Source organism: Lycorma delicatula, chromosome 5 (genome assembly GCF_047948215.1).
Source record: "Lycorma delicatula isolate Av1 chromosome 5, ASM4794821v1, whole genome shotgun sequence".
Lineage (NCBI taxonomy): Eukaryota > Metazoa > Arthropoda > Insecta > Hemiptera > Fulgoridae > Lycorma > Lycorma delicatula.
In genome coordinates this window covers 88,514,250-88,522,878 of record NC_134459.1, presented here as the reverse complement: position 1 = coordinate 88,522,878, position 8,629 = coordinate 88,514,250, and the positions used below count along the sequence as shown (strand labels likewise).

At 24.6% G+C, this 8,629-nt stretch overlaps 1 protein-coding gene across 2 annotated transcripts in view; it reads right to left on the bottom strand.

Annotated features, from left to right (window-relative positions):
- Positions 1-394: 394 nt before the first annotated feature.
- Positions 395-8,629, bottom strand: part of LOC142325173 (unc-112-related protein-like) — a 327,233-nt gene continuing 318,998 nt past the window's right edge. For both annotated transcript variants that reach the window (XM_075366591.1, XM_075366592.1), the window contains exon 11: positions 395-8,230. The gene's annotated coding sequence lies outside the window, so the exon portion shown is untranslated. The remainder of the gene's footprint in view (positions 8,231-8,629) is intronic.

The window sequence follows — 8,629 nt, the reverse complement described above, 5'->3', positions numbered from 1 at the left end:
TTCTTTTTATACCTGTATGTTATTAAGTTTAATTATATCTGTTACGTTAATGTTAGATGTTCAATCATATGTTATCGAAATGTCAAGACAGGATATTAAATAACAATTCAATAAACAATAAGGCGTTGTTTCAATTCATCACCTATGCATCTACAGTTCATACTCGCTCTAAAACCTACCAGAAAGGTTTTATGGTTCTCCACATTGCAACAGATCTAACAATTACAAACTTAAATTTTACATCTGAACTATTATGGAAGTTTTTATTAGTCATTCTAATAAAAAAAAAGTCATTGAAACTTCAGTTATACTGTACTGATCAGCAAATAGAAATTTCTAATTGCTGCAGAATAAAGATTTAATTTGTAAATAAATTTATTTTGCACTCTTCCAGGAGTGTATCTTTACTTCATAATTTATTTATCAATTCATCCTCACAAGTGTGTACAAGTCTGTATAAATAGATTGATACCAATTATAATCTTATCATTATTTAGATGAGAGCTAAATTTGTAGCATGAGGAAAATGGCAAGTTGGTTCAAACTTAGAACCTTAAAGCTTTATTATAAATGCATATGCCTATATTAAAAATCTAAATGTTTTTTAATAAAAAGAAGAAAATGATTATCAATATTGTTAGCATTAATTTATTAACAATATAAATGTAAGTAAAATAACATATTACATTATTTATCACTCATGTCAAATAATTTCACAATAATATATTTTTTTTCAACAATTAGAATAATGTTATGATAGTATTTTATTCAACATGAGATAAAAAATAATTAATTAGATGTATTGTACGCATATTTACAATTAAATTTTATACACCTTTATTTGTACAATAAGATAGTACATAACAAAAATAAATTCTTAACAATTTTGATAAAAATCATGCAATAAAGTATACTACCAAACAATGGTAAATAATATTCATATAATAATCTTAGATTCAATTAATTATTATAAAAATAAGTTTATACAGTTATTTAATTAGAAAGATTAAATAATTAATTTTAGCATTAAATATTTATGATATTGATAATATTATTATTTAAATAGTAACTAAATAAATGTTTCCTGGCATATAATTAGCTACGTATTTTTTACAGAAGTCTCAAACACAAGATAATAGCTGAGGATTAACAAAATTAAAATCTATAGTAATATTATACTTACTTGATCTTTCATCACATTGCATATGAAAATAATACTCGCAGACTTATATATTTCAAAAAACATTATTTATGTAACATATAAGTTCATAAAATAGAATATTAAATAAAGTATACAACACTTTCGTACCAGAAAGTAAAGATAGAAATGAAATCAATTTGTAAGGTAACATCTTTTCATTTTAATGATGTAAATAATGAAATTAATTGAAAAAATTAGGTTTAAGAACACTATTACAATAAACATATACATATTATTTTTCATAATATTAAGAATATTACTAACTACATAAGACAACTGCAATAGTAGACTTAAAATAAAACTTAACAGTAGTAATAATAAATTTTATAATTTAGTTTTATTAAAATTTACAATAAGGTTATGTGATTTTCTAAATCACGTTATGCTGTAATTAACACAATTCTGGGTATGTTATTACAAACCAGAATATCATTTAAAACAGAAAAATTAGTCTAATTTATTAAATATCAACAATTTTTGAACAATTTATAAAATAAATTAATAAACATATTAATTAATTTCAGTACAACGTTTCTGTGATCAGTAAAGTCTCAATATGTAAATTATTTAAAAAGTAATTAAGTACATTTTACATTTCTTATAAATAGAAGAAAGTAATGCACTATGAAAAATTACTGTAAAGTTTATAAGATATAACTTAACGCTTGACTCTTAAATTCTAACTATGGTTTAAATATTTTTCATATAGGTTAACAGTTGACAGTTGGTCAACTCACCTATCTATCTCCCTAGCCATAATTTTTAATCACTAAGGTCACAAACCTAAACATATTAATAATAAAGCCATTTTTTCAAGAAAAATAAATGTTTTTATTCCACTTCTTTAGTAAAAAAAAATCAAAAACAATCTATTATTTACAAAGAAAATTAATGAATTGATAAGTCTTTGTTCATTTAGCAAGATGTTCCAATCTGACCAAATTTTTTTCCCTAATAAACTGTAAATCTTATTAATAAGTTATGATATTTTTATTCAATGGAAAACATCATATAGCAAACTAAGATTAGGTTTATAAATTTAAAAAATGTAATGTATAACATCTACAAATATTTATAAAAAAAAATTCATATAAAAATTATTCAACATTATTCACCACACCTGTATTTTATTTTTTTTATTTATACTTTTTTCAGTAATTTTAGTAAAATTATTCTCTAGTCAGTTAGTGTTGGTTTGATTTCTTAAACTTCTTCACCAGCTACATTTCATCATCTTTGTAACTATTAAAATGACACACACACACACACACACACACACACACACACACACACACACACACACACACACACACACACACACACATACACACACACCTATTGTGAAAAAAGAAACATAAACTAATAAACAATAAAAATAATTTTCATGACATAATGTAACAATACAATGAATTAGGTATTCTTATGCCAAGGTCATAAAAATAAACTAACAATAGGTAAACTAACATATTTAAAAAACATGTCAGTAGTAATTTTTTAATAAACTTTCATGGCTCTACATAGAAACCTGAACATTATGAAAGTAAGAATGTGCCAAAATTTTTATATTAAAGCAAATCTAAAAGGTAACAATTTTCACTGCTTCTGTAATAGTCCTCCATTAAAGCCCCTACTGGCTAGGAACGGAGGGGATGGTGTAGCGACCGGACACGCTACGAGGTGGGATCTTCTCCCCTCAGGGGGGGAATCAAGATGCTTCTGTAATACATGGTGCTCCATTTTAATGCTATGCGTGCGTGCTTCTGTAATATACATGTATTCTGTATATATATCGGTGGCATCCTAATGAGGCCTGGCTTATTACTGTGAGATATAAAAAGTTAGACGGCAAAAGACGACTCCCATTAAAGCCCATCAAGGCTAGGAACGAGGTGGTGCGATGACCAGAAATCGTCACAAGACGGGTGTCTTCCTCTACAGGGGTTGGGATGTTTTAGCCTGCTTCTCTTTAGCAAAGTGCATCACCTTTTACTTTAAATAACTGTAAAGTGATTCCTTTTAAAGAAATGAATCTTGCCTCTTGTGATATAACGAATGAAAAATTTATTTAAACACATTCAACTGCTCACAAAATAAATAATATAAAAAAATTGAATGTTAATTTATGTAAAACAAATGGATTCATAAACAAAATTAACAAATTAAATATATAATGTCATCATTACATTACAGCAAGATTTTTGTTGTGTTTGGGTGCAATTCACGTTTGCATATATGGGTTATGTTGAGTAAGTGCATACATGAAAGTAATTTTTTTTTTCAATAACAATATTTTCAAAGGTCAAAATTAATTATAACAATAATTAAACTGGAAGACAATTGTACAAATTTATAATATTAATTAAAAACTACATTTAAACCAGTTAACATTTGTGCACAATTTTTTGCACTAATTTTGGTTTATTGAATAAAAAATAATAATAAATTATATATACATGAGATAAAGCTACATTAGAACTAAAAAAAAATTGTTTACTACATCGATGAACACAATCATACAAAAATTAAATCATTTCATTGCATGAAATATTGATATTATTACATAAAATTTCAACTGAAACGACATTGTTATCCTTATTTCCTGTTTTGATAAGCCATTTTTTTCAGTAAATGACTTTATTAATAAGGAGACTTTGACAATTTGTTCTATCTTATCAAAAATCCAAACTTTTGTCAAGAATCAAACCAAAGACCCCTCCTCTATTTTACCACTTAGTGATGCTACTGACTGAAATACTGAAGCCATAGTTTACAATCATAATCAGATAAATCACATGTTAAAAACAAGTATTACCAGATCACATTCCAAAAAATTATTTTCACTTATCATGAAAACTGAGTTGATTATTATTACATAGAATATATGCAAGTACAGATTATACTTATTTACACATACAAATTTGTATATACACATGTGCATCTGTGTGCACAAACATACACATAAAAGAAGTACACACAAATACAAAACTTTTCAGCTCACTAATTTACTTGCTTTTCTTTGTTAAATTACTTTTTTTATGAACAAATCTAGACAAGCCTTTTTTGTTAAAGAAAATAAAGTTTTCTCCATTTATTTAACAACAGATTTTAATTTTAGTAAGTGTTGTATAGTATTTTACTGTTTCTGAGTTTACAAATATATACTGAACTAAGTATATTCAATATTATTATGCATAATAAATAACTAAATTAAGCTATAACTTGTGATCTTATAATTTTACATCATCTTTTTTTTTAACAGAATGATTTTTAATTATTTTTTCAAAAAATGAAAACTAAAATATTTCATTGTAAATGTTCATTTACAAATTGTTTATGTGGTTATTCAAAAGAACAACCAATAACTTACAAGTGTCTAATTTTAAATCTCAGTTTTATTTTATTATAGTTTCTTCATTAAAAAAGTGTTTTCATACATTTACATTATGAAATGTAAAGCAATCATCAGCAATTAAGAATTTAAATAATATCATTTCCAACCCTGATTTCATTATTAGACATTAAGAAGAAACAACATGGACAGATTTATTTATATTATTCTCTTTTTATTTTAATATAATAAGTAGTTATTTATTTATTATTAATGAAAAAGTTATAATTCCTTATTATCTTTTTTGTTATAAAATGCTTCAAGTGCATCAAAGCTCATATAAAATTATATCAAAATTGTAATCATCAAAATTATTATAAAAACTTGAATACTCAATTATTTTTTATAATCTTAAAAACATTTTTTAATAGTTCAAACTTTATCAAGTATCAAAATTTGTTTTTAACACAATAAATAAAATTTTGAAAATGAATAATAATTAATTTTCACTAATGATTGTCATTAATTTCAGTTTATTTAAAAAGTGCACGTAATCTATAAAAGGCACCACTGACTGATATACATTTTACTTACACATCTATTTTAATACAAACTGAATTAATGTAAACTATATTTTATTTTAAGTAATATATGTTATTAATATTAATTAATAATAAAAATAAAAGTTAAATTACTGATATAACTTGAAATAATTTTTAAAAAGTAGTAATAAAATCATAAACACTATAATAAGTCTACCCATATTAAAATTACACATTAAAAATTCTGATTGTCTGGAGCTTACTCTAAGAAAAAAAAACCATTGTACTTAACATGCATTAATAAAATGAAAACTTACTTTGCTCCCATCTGATTTTGGTACAGTAACTTCCTCACTTTAATTCTTAAATACTGATATCTATAACACTATTAAGATGTTACCAGTAAAAATAAATCTTTTCTTTCTAGTCATAAAAATATATAAAGAACTTAAAAGTGAAATTTCCTGACAACTGTGACAATAACGCTACTAAATAAACTCTGAGATGATATTAATTCTTGTAAAAATGTCATGTGTTAAACAATTAGCAAATTATCTTTTCTTTTTTTTTAAGAATGAATTATGATGATCATAAATGTATGATACAATTAATTATCATAACTGTAAAGGACTAAGCAGGCAGTTAAGATCCAGCCGGCTGGTTAGAGTAAAAGGACACTTCCCCGGATTGTTGTGCTTCACTGTGAAATCTGATTCAGTGATGAGAGGAGGGGGAAAAAATGGACTACGCGACCTGATATTAGCACAAGTTAGTCCCAAAAATGACACAACAATCATTCAGAATACCACAACTATATAGATCACACATGCTATGCCAGGCTTACTAGGAAAAGTGAGAAGTGAAATGATTTACTGTTAACTTCTTCACACAGACAAATGTATTCTTACACATCTGCATCCCAAGCCCACTAAAGTGTAGATAATATTCAGGCCTATAGGTGAACCAACAATCTGTACACTACAAGAGTGAAAACAGCAAAAACTTTCAGAGAAAGCAACTCTGTGCCTCTTGCACCACAAGTACTTTGCATATGTCATAGTCATAAAAAATAATGGGAAAAATAATGAATAAACAAACAGATTAATATATCCCCTACTGTAATGAAACAGTACAATGCATACACTCCTTTAACTCAGCAACTCAATCATCACTACCATGATGATTAATATCAATTTTAAAACAGTAAGATTTAAGATAATTAATAATTTTTTTTTTTTTTTTTTTTATTATCAAAGCCACTAAGAATCTGGCAATGTCAAATAATAACATTAATCATTTATAATTATTTTAGTGTGTGAATAAAAAAAAAAATTCAAAAATATGTATTGTCATATTTTATATACACGACAATGGATAATTTATTTCCATAATAGCCCTATTATCCATGTACCATGAATAATAATCCTAAAATCCTACAATTTCATAAATTTTCTATGCACAAATAAACAGACATTACATTTTCATATTCATTTTATGTTTTAAGGCCTGTAGATATTTCAAAGGTATTTACTGGACAATATATGATTCTCAGATTAATACAAGTTGAATCAAAAGTAGCAGAACTAATTACAATGAATTTCCACATTTTTTTGTCTAAGTACAGAACTCCACAACTAGAGCTCCATTTTTTAATACTTCAAAATTAAGCGATAGTACTTATAATTTTAGATTCTGATAAAGATAATATTCTTAGCCCACCAAGTAGTAGATGATGATGATCACTTGGTGATAAAAGTTTATGACTCAAAAACAAAATCATTATTTAATGCATTTTCTTGCTAATAATTCAAAATCAAAAGTTTGCTAAAACATTCTCCCTAAAGCATTTTGTTTTAATTGGGATCAACAGCTCTCTTTGGGTGAAAACTTATTTTCTTAACATACTCTTTCGATAAGTTATATAACCAAAGTCTTTTACCAGAATTATTATAAATTTAATTTATTGGATTAACTTTAACATACATATTATATTAACTGGTACACAAAGAAGGGATCAGCATATAGTGTAGCACTTAGCTGAAGCTGCATTCAGCAACTGCAATGTAAGCACACATTTTTTTTACATAAATAAGTATTAACAAAAAATGCATTCATATAGCAAAGTATTAAAATTACTTCTCTACAGATGGACTAATATTATAAGTAAAATATTTAAATCAACTAAAGACTGAAAAAGAGATATACTTAATGTAATACAACATAGAAAAACAACAAAAAGCATTTACAAACTCAAAAGTAAATGGTCTCATACTATAAATTTGTTTACAACTACAATAATGCTATAAATATATTTTTTATACACCTTGATAAAAATGCAAGTATTTATGTATATACAAAATAATATACAAATTTTTAAAAAGGCACACTTTTAAATGCCTTTAGTGATAAATATTAAATCTCTAATCATAAATTTAATTACATTAATATTAATATTTTAGTTGATTTACTATATGTTATAAACCATACATAAAATTTATTTGCATAATTTCTACAAATAATATCATTTATTATACATGAATTATAATAAAAATGACAAATATAATGGGTTACCATTAAAGACTAACAATTATACAATAATAACATACACAAATTAACCAAATTATAATAATAAAATTGTAATATAATAAATCATATAAATTAATAAAATCTTTAATATTTATAAGTACACAATATTTTAATAACAACAACATAAAATATTAATAATAACTCATTAACACACAACAGACAATTTTTTTTTAAAAGATGATCTAGAATGAAACAAAATACAATATTAAGAATCTGTTTATAGCAGTAAATAATAAATATTACATTAATGTTAGTAACTTTTTTTTAATAAAAAGAAACTATTTATAATAACATATCATAAACAATTAAAAGAAAACAACATTTAATAGTTTTATTGATTTTTAATTACTTACGAATATACCTATTCTATATGAAGTAATTGTTGGACACATCATTTGGATAATACATTTTTGTTTGTTTTTTTTTAATATATATATAAATAGTAAATCTTACATCAACAAACATATATATTACCACATTTTCTTTAATGGTAATGTTTTATAAATTTACTTATGAAGAGGTACTTCCTGGAAGACAACACTATTCCAATGGAAGACTTGAAGATTCTTTTATCTGGAAAAATTAATTAAAGTAATAAGAAATTTTATTTTTGAAACACTATTCTATATAAAATATAAATATCATGCATTATAGATTTTTGACAACTTTAAATAGGATTATTTGTTACTCCAATTAAAATTAGGAATAAACATTAATTATTACAACGGGTTTGTATTTCTTAAGTGTGTATGCAGCAGCCGCTTCTCACCCTACAAATGTAGTTCATAGACACTTTCTGACCTTTCCTGTATATTTAACCTTTCCTATTGTTATTTTTTAGTACATTTCCTTTCTGATCTTTCCTATTAGTACTGACCCATGCTGTCTTAATAATCTGAAGCAAATTAAACATTGCAGGATTTTATTCTTTTTTTTATGATGTTTACAAATATAAGTAAAGCAAAAATACAT